The 17,609-nt window shown below is 40.7% G+C and overlaps 1 protein-coding gene across 10 annotated transcripts in view; it reads right to left on the bottom strand.

Annotated features, from left to right (window-relative positions):
* BCAS3 (BCAS3 microtubule associated cell migration factor) overlaps positions 1-17,609 on the bottom strand; it is a 592,168-nt gene that overhangs the window by 141,788 nt on the left and 432,771 nt on the right. The gene's annotated exons all lie outside the window — the stretch shown is intronic.

Here is a 17,609-nt window from a genome sequence, read left to right as displayed (position 1 = left end):
ATTCTTCATACCAGAGCAAAACTCCTATGTTCCCCAGGATGGACTTGTACTGGCGATTGCTTTCATTGTAGATAACTCTGACAAATCTCTTGTGACTGGCCAACTAAGAACAAAATGTATTTGGATTAACTTCTTCTGTCATGTCAAAATGTAAGTGGTAGCTATGGATATTAGCATGGGATGACTTCTGAGTCCAATCTGTATTCTTCTCTTTATGTTCATAAAACCAAAGGCAGTAGAGAGTAGAAGAACAGGTTCTAAAGGCTGTGGATCTGTGCTGCCAATGGGTGGCTGTTGAGCATTTGAAATATGGCTAGTTCAAACTGAGATGCGCTGGTAAGTATAAAATATACAGCGGACTTCAAAGACTCACCGTGGGAAAAAAGAATGTAAAATATTCCATTAATAACTTTTATATTGAAAAAATCTTGAAATGGTATTTTGAGTATACTAAGTTAAATAAATTATAGTATTACAATTCATTTTGCCTGATAAGTGAAACTGAACTTCAGACCAGGAAACTGAAGTGCAGAGATGCTAAGGAATATACCCGAGGTCATGGTGGTAAAGAAGTGATGGAAGCAAGATTCAAATCCTGACTGACCAACGGACTCTGGAGATGTATGAAACATGGCAAAGGTTTTAAAGCCCTACACTGTCTAGTCTTACTTTTCGAATGTTCTCTCCTTCTCCTTTTCTTGGTCACACCCTCTCCTTTAGGCACACCAAATCATCTGCTGCCCCCATATGTACACCATGTTTTCTGAGCACTGTTCTCCCTGCCTGTACCAACTTCCTTTTTCTATTTCCATATAACAAAACTCTGCTCAAATGATACCTTCAACGAAGCCTTTCCTAAACTTCAAGTAGAAACAGATTTGCCTTTCCTCTGAATGTTCCCACTCCATCACCTGGACTTCTGGTGCTATTTATGGTCATTGGTGTACTCAGCCTATCTTCCTGCTAATGAGAACTTTGGTTTGTGCATGTTTAGATCACCTATGGCTCCTAATGGAGAGAGGCATGTAATAAGTGCTCAAAATCTCCTTTTATGAATGAATGAGTAAATAATAAAGATAGAGGATTAAAAATAAAAACTGCTTTCTATCTTCAGTGGATGTCAAGGACAGGAGGCAAGGTGGACCATCTGACTGATATAAAGCAAAAACTTCTTGGCCCTCAACTAGAGGTGGCTGAAGGGAACTGAAGGATGGCACCTTTGCTCTCACACCACCTCCCTCTGTTCAAATCCCAGCATATGATGGACATTTAGCAGACACCCTCTAGGCCTGATCAAGTTATAAGTGAGTTCCGGCTATACTGCTTGGTTGACATCTGTAGCAACAACTTTACACACTGCAAGAAACAAAGGTTTAGGAAATCAGCTGATTTGAAAATACTTGACCCGAGTCTTTCATTCCACAGCCACCTCACTATGGTGCTCAGAGATGCACATAGCAATTGCTCCATGCTGTGTTCTGAGGAACCAAGATATTCCTCCTTTTAACTGTATCCTAATTGTTAGCTTTAAATTTTTTTAAAACCTTACATCATGAAAAAGTACTTATGCAGCTCTTTTTAATAACCCATGGTCAAAGAGATCTTGTAGCTAGATTCTGGCAGCTGGTACATATAATAAGGAAACACACATGCATGAAGAAAGACAAAACCCAGGGCAGGTAGGAGAAGGACTGGGGCAGGCAGCTTGCTAGCCCTCCAGAACCTGGTTACAGGTGTCTCTACTAACTTTTAAATTGTTTTGAATATTTATAACTATAAACTACATACACTCCCCATCTCTGAGAGTGCTAGCAAATGTGAAAGTGGAGGAAATCACAAGCACAGGGGTGTAGCAAGTGATTTTACTCAAGGCAGTTGAACGAAGCAAAAGGGAACTTCAAAGCAAAACCCCAAAGCCAACAAGCACAGGAATTAACCTGGGGGTGCAGTGTAGCCATGGCCCACCTTGACCAAGGCCACTGTCACTGAGAAAAGATAAAAGAAAATTTAAAAACTGCAAAATTATGTTTTACATTAAAAAAAAAAAAATCCTCCCGGGGCACCTGGCTGGCTCAGTAGGTAGAACATGATTTCAGGGTCATGAGTTCAAGCCCCACATTGGGCCTAGAGCTTTATCTAAAAAAAAAGAAAAAAAAATCCCACTCATCACATGATGTAACTCATCCAATCAACCACAAAACAGAATAAACTACCCACAGAACCTTACTAATAAGATAGAGAGACACAAGGCAAGGAGTCTAAAATTTCACAGTAAGATATATGAGAGCAGAGCTATGAAACATCTTCACCTCAGGGAAAATAGAGCTGAGCAACTGTGAAAAGAAGGTGACTCCCTCTTTTTCCTTTCTGATAGACTTATATAATTTTAGACTGTAAGATACCCTGGAGGCCATCTATTCCCATCTTACAGAGAAGATAGAGGCCTAGAGAAAGGAAGGACCGTTCCAAGACCAAAGCAGGTGATATGCCTAAGTTTCTTGGTTCTAGACTATAAAAGAAAGCACAATTCTCAAAATTGAAATGTGTGATCTGACAAGCCCAGGGATGCTCCTTCTTTCAAAGGTTTATGCTAGGTCTTTATTTCCATCATTCATAGCTCCCCATTGCTCATGTCTTTACCGATTTTATTCTCCCACTGTATGTCCTCTATACCTGTACCTGTGTCAGTGTGACTGCTAACAAATCCCTAAAACTGGGCACTTTGAACACATTGGGGGGGGGGGGGATTATATATTCCTTTATTGAATACCAGGTATGAGTATCCTTACAAGAAATAGCTAATAGTGGCCCCTGTTAACCAACCTCTTAACCATGTGCCAGGCACTGTGCTATAATGCCATATCTTATTTAATTTGTGACAATCTTAGGAGTAGTTTATAACTCTCACAATAATTTCCACTTTAGAAATGAAGAAGCTGAGGAGGAGGGATGTAAGTCTACTTGCTAGTTAGTGATGTGGTTAGCCTTCTCTCTAACATTAGAGTTTATATTCCACTGTTACCCTCTCCCATATGCCATATTCTTATGGTTTTTACTTTACTTTTTAAGTTTTCAAAAAATATTTATTTACTTATTTATTAGTGAGAGAGAGAGAGAGACAGAGAGCACTAGCTGGGGGGGGGGGGGCACAGAAGCAGGCTCCCTGATCAGCAGGCACATGGGACTCCATACCAGGACCCAGGGATCATGACCTAAGCCAAAGGCAGATACTTAACCAACTGAGCCACCCATGCGCCCCTGGTATTTTCTTTATAACGATGCAGCCTCCTGCAGTTTCCCTTACTCAGTGCCTTACAGAAGATCTCAAACACAGGCGTGTCTAAGAAGCCTTTTTGATGATGCTGGTTCAGGTAATAGTCTGGACAGCAGGAGTGCCAGCAGCTTTAGGAAAGGTGCCCAGGAGTGAGAAAGCAAAGGGTAACAGTCTTGGGCCTTGCCAAGTATCCATTTCTGAATGTGTCCCAGAGGTGTACTGGCTTCTTCTCCCTCCTGACTTTGATAATCAGATTTATGCCTTAATAGCTAAAGTCATGCCTCTGCTGGTGACAAGAAGTTAAGAATCTTAAATCTCTGAAGGACAGATGATAACCTAGTACTATCAGTTTGTTTTGGGAAGAGAAGGCTGTGAAATGGCTTTAAGTGTCTGATAGGAGATTCTTCTCAGGCAGCCTGAAAAGGCTGTGGAGGGTGACAATGACACAAGCCAATTCTAAGCAGGTAGAACTTGAGGTGAAAGCAGCTTTTCTTCCATTAGAAGGAAGTATTCTTAGATCTCCTTCAAATGGGGCCAGGCAAACTACGGTTTCTCTGTCCCTGAATAGGGAAGATGATGGAGAGAAACAGCTATAGTGGCTGATGTCCACACTGATACTTCCTTCGGGGAGCTGTGGGGGCTCAGTCAGTTGGGCATCTGACTCCTGGTTTCGGCTCAGGTCATGATGTCAGAGTCATGGGATTGAGTCCTGAGTGGGGCTTCAGGCTCAGCAGGGAGTCTACATGTCCCTCTTCCTCCCCTTCTTCTCCTCCCCACGCCCATGCTTTTTTTTCTCTCTCAAATACATAAACCCATTTTTAAAATCTTAAAACAAACAAAAAAAGAACTAAACTTTCTAAACAGAACAGAGATATATTCTCTCTGGTGGGGGGTGTCCCCTGGTTAGACTGAGTTGCTATATCACACTAAAAACTTTATTATTATTTTGGTCCCCATTTTTTTTCTTCCGTTCTCATCATTAGTTTCCTTTTGGGTACCCCCATTGACCCTGGGCACAGAGATCAAGAACTGTCTTTGGCATCACAGCTGGGAGATCAGAGTAATGTCATATATTTTTTCTTTTTGGTCTCATTTTACTATCTTAAGTAAAGAGAACTCCACGAAGAGTGGCTATCCGTCCCCTTTCATCCTAGGATTTGAGGTTTTAAGTAACTAGCTGGGAATTCACTTTATTGCATCTGAAGATCAAGTAATGGAACCAAAGCAAATGAGGCAGCATTAATTCACTGTGCTTTAACCCTTGAGACGTATTTCATAATAATACAGAAAATCCCAGGGTATCATGAAATAGTAACTGTCTTCATGTGTGGAAAGGTGCCTACCTTGCTTGTGTGCCTGTCAGCCATGAAATAAAACTCTAAAATGTGGGAAAGCTAGAAAACAGGGGCTCTGGGCATGGCAGTCTCCAAATAGATTCTTGTGACTCCATCAGATGAGAAAACTTTAGTTTTAACAACACACCAGGACTTTTCTCTAAAAGGTTCTGGGAATGGCAGACTTATTCCTAGTTAGACCCTCTCTCTTGCCCTACCCTCCCCCCACCCGCCTTATTTTTCCTGCCCCCAACAGGATGGGAAGAAAATGTCCTTAGGAGACCTTTCCTTTTTTATATTACACAATCTCATCTCTGGAATTCAAGTCTAGTTCTGCTCAGCCCAAATAAGAAGTGCTTGTCACCAGGAAGGCGGCCATCTAAACAAGCAGCAGCTGGATGAGAAAAGAGGGCATGTCAGCCCAGAGCAGCAGAGAGGGTTTCTCACGGCAGCTATTTGCAACCCTCCAAGGAGCTACAGCGGCTGCCCATTAAAACCCTGTTAAAACACTTCTGATGTTGTCAGCAGCAGAGAGCTGAAATAGCACAGTGATCACTGAGATGCTATCTGCCTCAAGCAATTCAGTGGTACTGTCGATACTATGAGCAAGAAGGTACAAGATAAGCAACAACCTAATTTCTACATCAACATTTCATAAACTCCCTAAGCTGGCAGCACCAGTGATGTGGCCATACGGAGACAAAAGTGATGGACCACCTTGGGGACAGAAAGACCTTTATGTTGAGATCTGGCCCCATAGTCCTGAACCTGCACACTGCTCAACTCTCAATATTCCCAAGGAAATTTGCTCTGAAAAGAATTACTGGAATGTTCCTCTCCAGGGCACCACTGGGCACCACATGAGGCATGGGAATTCTGGATAAGGTTCCCTTCTGTTGAAAAGATGACTGGCCCCACCATCATCTCTCCACCTTTGTCCCCCAAGAGTCCAATTTTATTGAAAAGGCTACCTAACCTGCCTGATTTTGTATTTCACTGGCTATTACTGGTATTAGTTGGAAACCAGAATCCTAATTTTAGATTCCTTCCTTTGTCAGTGAACATAAAGAGAAGACACTTTGCAACTTTTTTGGATTTGAAGAGAAAACAACAGATTATACAGGCTAATCCTAATGTTTTAGAAGCATATATCCTGGTATCATTCCAGTTGGTGGTTCTTCCTTTTGGCTCCTCAGTCTAATGCTAGGTGATAACCAGGGTGACCGTATCCAAACTGGTACATTCATAATGATGAAATGAGTGCCATGGATAATTACACTGGCTCAAATGAAAACAGGACCCAGGCAGATCAAGGCCTATGGTTACCCTTGCTACATCCCTGTCCTCTCAGCAAACTGAGGCCTGAAAGTTCTGTGATGAAACAGGAAATGAGTAAGTGGCTATTTCCTCAGAGAACTAACAGGCAGGATGGAATGGAGATGCTCAACCCACCAGCTGGATGTCTTGCTTGCTTAACAATAAACATCAGGCTATCGGATCCATGGCGCTCTCGCAGACAACTGTGTGGACAGGGCCCTGACTCCTTAGTGAGAGGAAGGAGGCATGACTGAAGTGATTACAATGCACTTGTAATTACCCACTGCAACTTTACGTGCAGGATCCTAAGACAGTGAGCAACACACTTCTGTGAAATTTACCTGAAGCCAAGAAGAGCATGCTGGTCTTAGGGTCCTTTTCTCCGGCTCGAAGGACAGACTCTAGAGGGTAGACAAAATGCGGGCTGGGCATTTGCCACTTTGATAGAAGAGAAGAGAAGAATTTAAGATAATCCTAACAACCAATCCTCCAAATTCAGGCTATAGTCTTCAGTGAGGGAAAGAGTATAATCTAACTTTCCACGTAATCTAATTACGTGATAACAGGCTCATAGTAGCCTAGGGATGAGGTGGTAGGGAGGGGACTTCAGGCTGAGAAAGTCAACATAGTCAAACTCCAGGAGAAACAAGAAATGAAGCACTCCATTTAATTTCTCATGATCCAACATTATGCATTTCTTCCATTGAACATCTCGGTTCTAGATTGCAAGTGTAACAATATTAAATGAAGAGCCACCTAGAGAAGATGGGATAATCTCAAGGATTCTGGCTCTAGAGGATACCATTAAAACCCTGCTAAAACTTTTTTTTAACATTATTTTTTATTATTTACACTGCACCCTGTTCCCAAACGGGACGTAGGGGAGTGGGATGGCTAGAGTGCCATGGCACAGGGAGTGCAAAGGAGTTCACGTCCACTTGGAGACGTGGGTTTAGCAGCCTCTATCAGAAGACTGCAGGATGGGGGAAAGCAGGGTGCTAGGCAAAGCAGTGGCTTCTTATCCTATACCTCATCTTCTATCTCCTTGCAGGGAAGCCCTACCTCAGGAGTAAGCCAAGAACTGGTAGGAGGGTTGCAGCAGGAAAGGTTAGCAGGAAAGCAGGAGGGCTAATTCCCAGAGAGGTACGCCATCCCACCTTCCCTGCGTCCCCCTGGTGCCTCCTGCAAGGAAAGAGTTTGATCTTCTCCGAAGGGCTCTGGCTGGGCCTAGGGTCTCCTGTGAAGAAGAGCCAGCTGGGTCGCTCTGTAGATGGAAGCCCACTGCTGGCTCCAAGCTCCGGGCTCTGCCCCTCCATCAGCCTTATCCTCTTACTCATCAGACAGTGCCAAGGGTGCATGTTCTGCCATCACTGGGATCTGGGCTGTGCAGGTTGGTGGAGTCATCAGAAGATGAGGAGGAGGTGCAGCATGTGGTCCTGTCTGGCGTGGGCACTGGCAGGCTCAGCTCCTCTGGATAGTCGTCCACCCCAGACATCTGGGAGGCTGGCGGAAGCTCTTCACAAGGCGAGAACACATCTGTTCCCTCCTTATCTCCACGATCACCAAGCTCTATCCACTCCAGAGAACCTGGAGCACTTAGCCCACTGAAATGATCCTGGGGCAATTACAACAGTATTCATTCAGGAGCATGAAGGCCTCTCAGAGGAGCAGGAGACTCAATCACCAAGACCATTTTGGAGGAAGTGTGACACTTTTCTCATATCGTTTATTCTGTGTGTCGTTAGGAATGTTTTTAAAGTCATTTTGAAAAAGGTAAGAAAAAAGGCTTAGAGGAGTAGAAGTAAAGCAATATGGGATGCTACTTGATCAAAAACACGTATTTCTCAAGCAAATTAACAAGTCATTAATAATCTGCCTAGTGGTATCAGGTCTATAAAACCTAACTCGGGTTATGTAACCTAACTTTGGAGTGAGCCTAAGTCTTGGGAACATGCCCTTCCTTTATTTGTCCATTCACTAGCTCCAAATAACCATGACAGGGTAAAACGCATTTCTGCCCTTAGTTCCTGTTTATCTTTTTCAAGAAAGGTTTCCTATAATTAACAGTACTAGAGCAAACCAAACTGAACCACAATGTTTTCTGGGCCACAACATGCTTACCAAAGGCTTCCAAACCATTGTAAGGACTGGAAATCATCCAGGGGGGAAAAGAATTTATTCTTTTCAGGAATCCAGATTTTTCGCTATCACAAAAAGCAGGACACTTTAAAATTAGTGTCAACTTTGGGCAGCCCGGGTGGCTCAGAGGTTTAGCGCCGCCTTCAGCCCAGGGTGTGATCCTGGAGACCCGGGGATGAATTCCCACGTCAGGCTCCCTGCGTGAAGCCTGCTTCTCATTCTGCCTGTGTCTCTACTCCTCTCTCTCTCTCTCTTGAATAAATAAATAAATAATTTGAAAAAATCTTTAAAAAAAATAAAATTAGTGTCAACTTTAGGCTACACGTGATAGGCAAACAACTTTTCAGATTAAAGACCTGAAATTTGGATAAAGGAGAACCTGCATGAGAGTGCCCAGATTAATCATTAACAAATGCACATTTAAATTCTGTATCTTGGTGGAGCAGTGTATTTGAAAATTATCTTACTTCACATAAAATCAACAAATATTTAGTGAATTGCTGAGTCCACAGGTCCATATAGACATATGCTATAATCCTACATGAGTTTTAGTTTGGTATCTCCTTTCTGAACTTTTTTTTTTTTTTTTTTTTCATTTTACTTAAAAAAAACTTTAAGGGTAGCCTGGGTGGCTCAGCGGTTTAGTGCCTGCCTTCAGCCCAGGGTGTGATCCTAGACACCTGGGATCAAGTCCCACGTCGAGCTCCCTGCATGGAGACTGCTTCTCCCTCTGCCTGTATCTCTGCCTCTGTGTGTGTGTGTGTGTCTCATGAATAAATTAAAAAAACATTAAAAAAAAACTTTAAAAAATATTTTATTTTTTTTAAGTAATCTCTATGCCCAACCTGGGGCTTGAACTCACAACCCAGAGATTGAGAGCTGCATGCCCCACCAACTGAGCCTGCCAGGTGTCCCTGTTTTTTCACTTTATTTTTTTTTATTTTTTTTATTTTTTTAATAAAGATTTTATTTTTTTTTTTTAATTTTTATTTACTTATGATAGGCACACAGTGAGAGAGAGAGAGGCAGAGACACAGGCAGAGGGAGAAGCAGGCTCCATGCACCAGGAGCCCGACGTGGGATTCGATCCTGGGTCTCCAGGATCGCGCCCTGGGCCAAAGGCAGGCGCTAAACCGCTACGCCACCCAGGGATCCCTGTTTTTTCACTTTAAACTTCATTTTGGGTAAAGGCAATTCTGGAAGAAAAAAGCTTCAAAACCTTGAATACAAGAGTTAAGGTAAATCTGATAAAACAGTAACATAAGTCCCAAGAGTGGCATCTGTTGTAAATAAACACATATCAATACCACCTTAATCCACTCATGTGTCTCAGGCCACTCAATTTTTGGACATCATGAAATATTATGAAATCTTCCTCCTAGCTTAATCATAGGAAATGGGAATAGAAAATTCATGTCATTTTGCCTCATCTGAAACCAGGCTATCCCTTCAAAGGAAGGGAAATAGCTATCAAGAGAGATTAGTAGGGAATTAAATATTTAGCAACACATTCTGAAATATGAGGTCAACTACTGGGAGAAACCAACCTAAATATATATTTTAATAAATGAGAAGAATGAACTTACATATGATAGTCTGAAAAATAAAGAGATCCAACTATGACAGGAGGTTTTCAAATTTGGTTACACATTAGAATCATTGGAGAAATCTGAAAAATACCGATGCCTATACTCCAATCTCAACTACTCTGAGTATGGCCTGGGTGTAGGGATTTTTTTAAAGGTCTTCAAGGAATTTCTAATGTGCAGCCAAGGCTGAGACCCATAGCACCAGTAGTTGGTGTTCATATCTAATGGAGCCTGGATACCATGAAGTGAGGAGTTGGCAAATTAAGGAATGAATGTGAAAGAGATGGAAATTGGGAGAAGTTAATGTTAAGCTAACACATTTCTTTTAATTTTAACATTTTTAATTCGAGCTCAAATAACTTTTAAAATATGTCGAAATATATCCCTTTGTATTTGAGAGTCAGCACCAAAATAGTCATTGCTTCCCACTCTATGCAGGGGGAGCATTTCATGCAAGTATTTGGAGACTGAAATATTAATATTGTCTGCATTTCTCAACTGATGTATCAATAAAATTACTACAGATCTACAGGAAAGGTCAGAAATCATCTAGTTCAGATGCTTCACAAAATATACTTCACAAACTGAAGACACTTGTCCCCTTATCCCCTACTCTCAAGAAGCTCTGAATTGAAAAAAAAAAAATTAGATCAAGTCAAGGAACAGATTAAGAAAAACTCCAATAATAGAAAATATATGACATGAATCCTGGTAAGTTAAATGTCTTGCTTATCTTCTCCAGCTATCAAAAGAGATCTAAATCAGTTCCTTAAATTTTATCTACTGAGTGAAAGAGACATGCAGGTTTTTTTTTTTTCCTTAGAGGGCAAGCCTGTGTATTAAATACACACAAGTGGTAAATTTTCTGAGATGAAACCAACAAAAATTTGTTAATGCTAGATACTGCTTAGCATCCACAGAATGCATTCACAGCCAGAGTATATCCTTTTTGAATAGTTAGCTTTCAGTATTTTCCAGAAAAGCCAATGAATACCTCCATCAAAAGAGTCCTATATCTGGAATGAGCTTTAAAACCAGCCATCCTGTGTGGTTTAGTTAGGGTCTCTTGCCCACAGTGACATCAAGCAATCTCTCATAGTCCTCATTCTTTTGCCTTTCCCTCTAGGAGGCATTTGGCTGCCAGAATTCCTTACTCATCCCTTTGTACTACATTACTATAACCTTCCTATGTTGTTCTGTGACAGTAATAAAAAGGCAAAAGGTAGAGTTTAATATTTCATTCAATTCTTTCCTGCCTGCTTCCTTTATAATCACATGCTACGAGCTGCCATAGTTTAGTATTCCTTCTCCCCCAAAATAACATCCAAAAAATTCAAAATTTGTGAGTTCTAATCCAGTTGTTGCTCCAAATGTCTGTTCATTCATCCTCCATTTTTCTTCTACCACCTTCAAAAGCAATTGGGATTTAAAAAAAGAAAGGAAAAGAAAAGAAAACATTCAAATATAAGACAGCTAAAGGTCTGGAAGAGAGATGAGTCATAATGTAGAGGGGTGGCAACGAGATCATTTTTTTTTTGACATGAGGTGGTTATTGTACTACTGTTGCTTCAAATTTCCTGTCAACTAAACAAATAATAAAGTTTTCTTCCTGCCTTACTTTTCTCATATGGGAAATTTATGGATAACAATTAAACACGTAAAGGAAATTAACACCTATTTATGCAATGAACAGTATGTTTTAAGGAACCCAGAAAAAGCATGACGTGGGTTCTGCATCAAAGAAGTTAACTATCTGGTTGGGATTCACTTCTAAAACATAAACACATTTGCACACAATATAATAAAACAGGTATTAACTAAATATGGGATGAACTCTCAGGAAAGGGTTTTATTTTATTTTATTTTTTTAATTTTTTTTATTTATTTATGATAGTCACACAGAGAGAAAGAGAGAGAGGCAGAGACACAGGCAGAGGGAGAAGCAGGCTCCATGCACCGGGAGCCCGATGTGGGATTCGATCCCGGGTCTCCAGGATCGCGCCCTGGGCCAAAGGCAGGCGCCAAACCGCTGCGCCACCCAGGGATCCCAGGAAAGGGTTTTAGAAGGAAGGATCAGAAGTATTTAGATATATAGGCAAAATTTCCCAAGGAAGCTCATGAAAACAATGCTAACCAAATGCTATTGGCTAAAAATGGGACATCCACAAAGGTCACTTCATTTTCTAGTGTAATTTCAAAGAATTGCTGAGGAATGGAAGTTGGAAACTAGGACTAATGAGTTTCATAATTGTCTAGGTTACAATTAAGGCTGGTGTAATCTCACTGCCTAAAACCAGGTAAAAGTGAAGGCATCTTTGCTCACTCCACTGAGCTGAATATACATACACACTTATATTTTATATACTTGTATCAATTATGTTTATTCATACATAATTTTAGTATACTATTATATATAATTTTTATATATTCAAGTGCCTATATAAAAATAAAGTATATGGACTGGAAAAATTAATATTGTTGAAATATCCATACTACTCAAAGCCATCTACAGACTCAATGCAATCCCAACCAAAATACCAATGGCATTTTTCACAGAACTAGAACAAATAATCCTAAAATTTGTATGGAACCATGAAAGACCCTGAATAGCCAAAGCAATCTTGGAAAAGAAGAACAAACCTGGAGGTATCACACTCCTTGATTTCAAGCTATACTATAAAGTTACAGTAATCAAAACAGTATGATACCAGCACAACAAGACTCATATGAATCAATGGAACAGAACAGAGAAGAAATAAACCTACATATATATGATAAAGTAATCTACAACAAAGAAGGCAAGAATATACAATGGAGAAAAGACAGTCTCTTTAGTAAATGGTACTGGGAAAACTGGACAGCTATATGCAAAAGAATGACACTGAACTACTATTTTGCAGCATATAAAAGAATTAACTCAAAATTGATTACATGCACTGAATTATATGCACCCCTATGTTCACTGCAGCACTATTTACAATAGCCAAGATATGGAAGCAATCTAAGTGTCTACCAATGGATGAATGGATAAGAAAGATATGGTATACATATACAATGGAATATTACTCAGCCATAAAAAGAATGTCTTGCCATTTGCGGCAACATGAAGGAACCTTGGGGGGTATTATGCCAAGTGAAATAAATGTGACAAGAGAAAGACAATACTGTGTGATTTTACTTATATGTGGAATCTAAAAAACAATATAAAACCAGTCTCACAGATATAGAGGATAGATTGATGGTTGCCAGAGGAGAGGAGGGCTGGGGGGGTTGGCAAAATGGGTGAAGAGGACCAAGAGGTACAATCTCCCAGTTATAAAATAAATCAATCATTGGGATGTAATGCATAGCATGGAAAATACATACAATAATGTATAGCAATACATGGTAACTAGACTTACAGTGACCACCTTGTAATGTATATAAGCATTGAATCACTATGTTGTACATCTAAAACTAATATAATATTGTATGTCGATTACACTTCAATAAAAAAGTAAAAATAAAAATAAATTAAAAGTATATGTATGTGTATATATACTTTATTCTATGCCTGTCTTTGCTAATATAGCAGGCTTTAGATAGCTCTTTAAAGGTATGGACACATTCTTTGCTGTAGACAAAGAATTTAGGGATTTATTACATTTATTATCTTATTTTTAAAATATTTGTGCTTCAAAAGATGACATTCTTACAACAGAACAGATCTTTTCACAGGTATGCTTTTTTGTAGGCAGGATACGGATAGTCTTGAAGGAACAACAAGCTGAGGATATAAATCTGTCAAGTCTAGAATATTCCTATTGAGTCTTACAAATGACAGAAAACAATAGTGTACCAGTTCTTTCTAACATTAGCTGCTTTGTTCCTCCTCATAGCCTTATAGAAAAGGTTATTTGCAACTCTTCACATCCTTACAAAATATTCAGATTCTTCAATGAAATGAGGTTCCCACATTGTGGATACACCCACACAGCGAACTGCAACAGTGAATGAAACAGATTATAGTCAGATCTTTGACAATATTAACTTTATGCTAAGGCTCTGCTCTGGTGGGCAGCTTTCCCTCCAAATCTATGCCTGAAAAATTTTACCCAGTAAACATGTCCTAGGCCTTTAGAGGAGCTGCTGAGCAGTGATTTGAGTCCCAACGTTTCATGTGTGGGAACAGCCTGGTGTGTAAGGACAAGGATGGTTCCCCAGCTGAAATGTCAGAGGCATTCTTGATGGAGAAATGACCTGGATGCGAAGAAAAGATCCTGAGTCTAATGATGCATAATTCCTACTACACCAATGCACATCTGCAAAACCAGCCTCAGGAGAGCCTGCCTACCTTCTGCGGCCACCTCCACTGCTCTGGATAGTGCTCTTTTCAGCCAATAGCTCTTCTGTGGAGCAACACTCACTTCAAATCAGCTTTCAAACAGCTATTCATCCAAGGGAGGCCAACTCAAAAGGGCTCAATTGGGCAGCTAAGAAATTTGCAGCTAGAGACGTGATGAAAGAGGTCAGGAGGGACCCAGTGCAGGCGGGGTGGGGGTGGGGGTGGCTCTCAAAGAGGCAGGGAAGTGTCTGGATGTTTAAATCCTTGCCTGAGAAGTCTTCTAGGGCACAAGTACAGTCAGTATGGAGGCACAACTACTTGGTGGCCACTGGACTGTCACATAAACTGACCAGGCAATGATTACTGATTATGGAGGAGGGAAAGTGAAGAGGAGCCAGCTCCAGCATTTTTTTGGTAAAGAACTTTAATGTCATTCTGTTTCTTCTGAAGAAATGAGAACACTTCAGTCACCCCACCCCCACCCAAAGGCCTTCTCTCTCTTTTCCTCCACCCAGGGCCCGACCCTGGCTCCCAGAAGGCTGCAGGGCAGCAGAGACTCTCTCTCACTTCCATCACCTCTGTGGCCCTGGGTCAGGCTTGGCTGAGATGAACTGGAAAGGAAAACCCTTTCCGTTCTGCTGAATGCATTTTACACATTCCTTCATTTCCCCGCTGATAACCTACACCTACCTGCAAAGAAGAAAATGCCTAGGAAAAGTGGATTCCCGGTTTCTTTTGTGGCAGGCCGGCTGCAGAATGGAATGGTGTGTGAGTGACTGAAAAAGTCCCTTCTCTTTAACTTCTCATTCAGGTGTGTTACAGCTCAGAATTAGGGGAACACTTTATGATCTGATTTAATACCTGCCTCTGAAATGGCTTCTGCCAAGCAGCTCACAATTACTACCACCATGAGGAGGATTCCCTGCTTAGCACCTGGTTACAGAGTGATTTCAGCAACAGATCCTAGATTAGAATTTAGTGAATTGAGGCTTTTGTTGATATTATTATATTATTCCTGGGTCACAAGGTATGAATTGGAAGAAATTCACAACCACAACTTCTTAATGCTGGACCTGTCTTTTAAGACTCTACTTCAATATTCACTCCTGTAGGAGTTCTGGATATTGTTTAATGAGCTGTAAAGGTCAATTTCTAACTGGTTCCAAATGGAGCCTTCAGAGTTAAAAAGCCACTCTTTCACAAAAACTACAAATTTTCTTATTATACAATGAGATCAAATCCACTGGGTTACTGCATCTTCCAGGGTATAAATCACCACCCTGCCTGACGGGATGACATTCACTTCCACAGCAATGATGTTATAATCACGTATCAGGTCAGTAGGTGCCAATATTCCCCCACCATCAACTTGATTAATCTGAACCTTCCTCATATTCTATACTTTTGCAAAATATAACACTTCCTCTCCATCTGATGGAATCAATTCCCAAACTTGGTGAATTTCATGTGTAATTAAAGCACTCTCCAGACCTTCCTGCATGGGCTGAAGACTGGACCACATTCAACTGGGTTTCTGTTCAGCCTCTTTAAGCAGTGGCAGCAGCCCTCCTACAAAATGGTCTAGGGAAGCCACCTAAAAGGGTGGGTGATGTTCATAAATGGACAGGAAACAGAAAAGACGAATATTGGGCGGATGACAGATCCCTTAACTGGCCTTCAAGATACGAGCTGTTCTATTAAACATAGGGCCATTATGCTGGCCGGCCATCCACTTTAAACCCCAGAGTGATTAAAATGCTGGCAGGAAATGAAAGCTCTCTATTGAAGGTCCTTCCCTGAGGTCCTAATTTCAAACCAAATTTTACAGCACCGCACAGGAACAAAGGAAGCCCAGTCTTCCAAGTCTTCTTTTTGTCACTTTGGACAAAGACACCCCCTCATACTCTTCAAAGAACAATGGCCTCTGTAGAGCCACAGCCACGCCAAGAATGGGCACAAACCATACAGAAACACATTTTAAAAATACATTTTACACTGCCCTTGACATTTCAGATAAATAGAAACCACTGCACTGAAATTCCAAGTATTTCATCCTTTCCCTCCTCCCTTTGCCTCTATAATGAGAATTTTCCTATTCTCCTAATCTACTTGATCTTTGACATTTTGGCCTCTGTGAATGGAGGACACAGAAGAGTAGCCAAATAAATTAATTATTCAGATAATTGCATTTTATTAAAGTAATCACTGTAACAGAGACAATCACATGAATTTCACCAACAGAAGACAGCAAGGATGCCTACAAATCTTTTTTAATTGAAACATCTCTGGAGTCATTCCTGTTCCATGGTCCACTATGAGCAAGCCAGGGAAAATACATTATCAGAACAGAATTTCTTTTTTACTTTACTAGCTGTTGTTTCGGGGTGGCCTTTTTTTTCCCTCTCTCTCTCTTCTTCAGCAAAAACAGCTTTTATGTTTTTACTGAACCACTTCAGATTCACTCTTCCACACAGTGGATGTTTACTTGGATTTGGCAGGCTGAGAACAGCTGGTTGTTCCCTAAACGAATGGAACATGAGACCATATGTTTCAACATTTAAGCAATTTTGAACCAGAGGTATAATTCTGAGTGTCCTTTGTTGAAATTGTACATTAAATACCCAAAGGATCTGAGCTATATAAGAGATACATCTTCTCCTACCACCTCCCACCCCCCCACCCCCAAGCACTTCTCCCTTAGCAAAAAAACCCACTCCATAACACTCATGTCGTAGATTTGTCCCAAGTTTGCAGAGATCAGTGGTGAGCTGACAACGGCTCTGCTTCAGGGGCAGCTGTATTTTAAACAGGAAAAGACAGCTAAGCAGACTTTTTCCTTCTAATTCTGCTTGGGAACAAAATGTGTCTGAGGCCCTCTCTGGGGAGTGTCAACAGCATGGATACCTGTTTTCCCCATAGAAGCTCGAACCTAACAGATTTATAAAAGAAGAGCCTCTGATGTTACCAGTTAGGATGACCGTGTGCCTTGTTTCTCTCCGTTTTTAGAACATCCTCAAGTGAAGCTGGGCTAATGAGATTCAAGCTGAACTCAAGCTGAAGATAAGAAATGTCTCAAACAAAAACTTCTCATGAAACTTACTATCTCAGCTCTGTAATGAAACTATCGCCATTTCCTCTCTTTGGTGCTTCCATATTAATGATTAATCGTGTTAAAAAACAAAACTATGGATTTAAAGTCAGGCTGAGTCACAGCATTAACAGGGCATTAGCAGAGCATTAAGAAGAAAATTATCTTGTTCCTAGAAAAAGAAGAGAGCTCACCTTTTGGAAAAAAAATAAGAAATACAGTGAAAAGTCAAATATACATAAAGTAGACAATCCGGTCACTGAAATGCCAAGCACAAAGAAGTGGGAAAGGAAGCCACCAGCCTCTGGAAAGTCTGGGAGTCCATGAAACCTCCCAGTTTTGAATTTAGACTTGAGGTGGTAAGCTGAAGTCAATAAATGCTTTTATAGATCCTTTTCTACAATGTTAAATAAGAGTTATTTATTCACATCTAAGATGTAAGAGGTAAAACTATAGGTGCAAACAGGTTATTTCTACCCTAGGCTCACATAGGCATTTCTCTGAATTTGTTTTTGAGTTTCTAAGTCTAGTCTACAAGTTCTTG

The sequence above is a fragment of the Canis lupus genome, chromosome 16, assembly GCF_048164855.1.
Source record: "Canis lupus baileyi chromosome 16, mCanLup2.hap1, whole genome shotgun sequence".
NCBI classification, from domain to species: Eukaryota; Metazoa; Chordata; class Mammalia; order Carnivora; family Canidae; genus Canis; species Canis lupus.
Note: the sequence above shows the minus strand (reverse complement) of the source record. Positions and strands in the feature narration are given on the sequence as shown.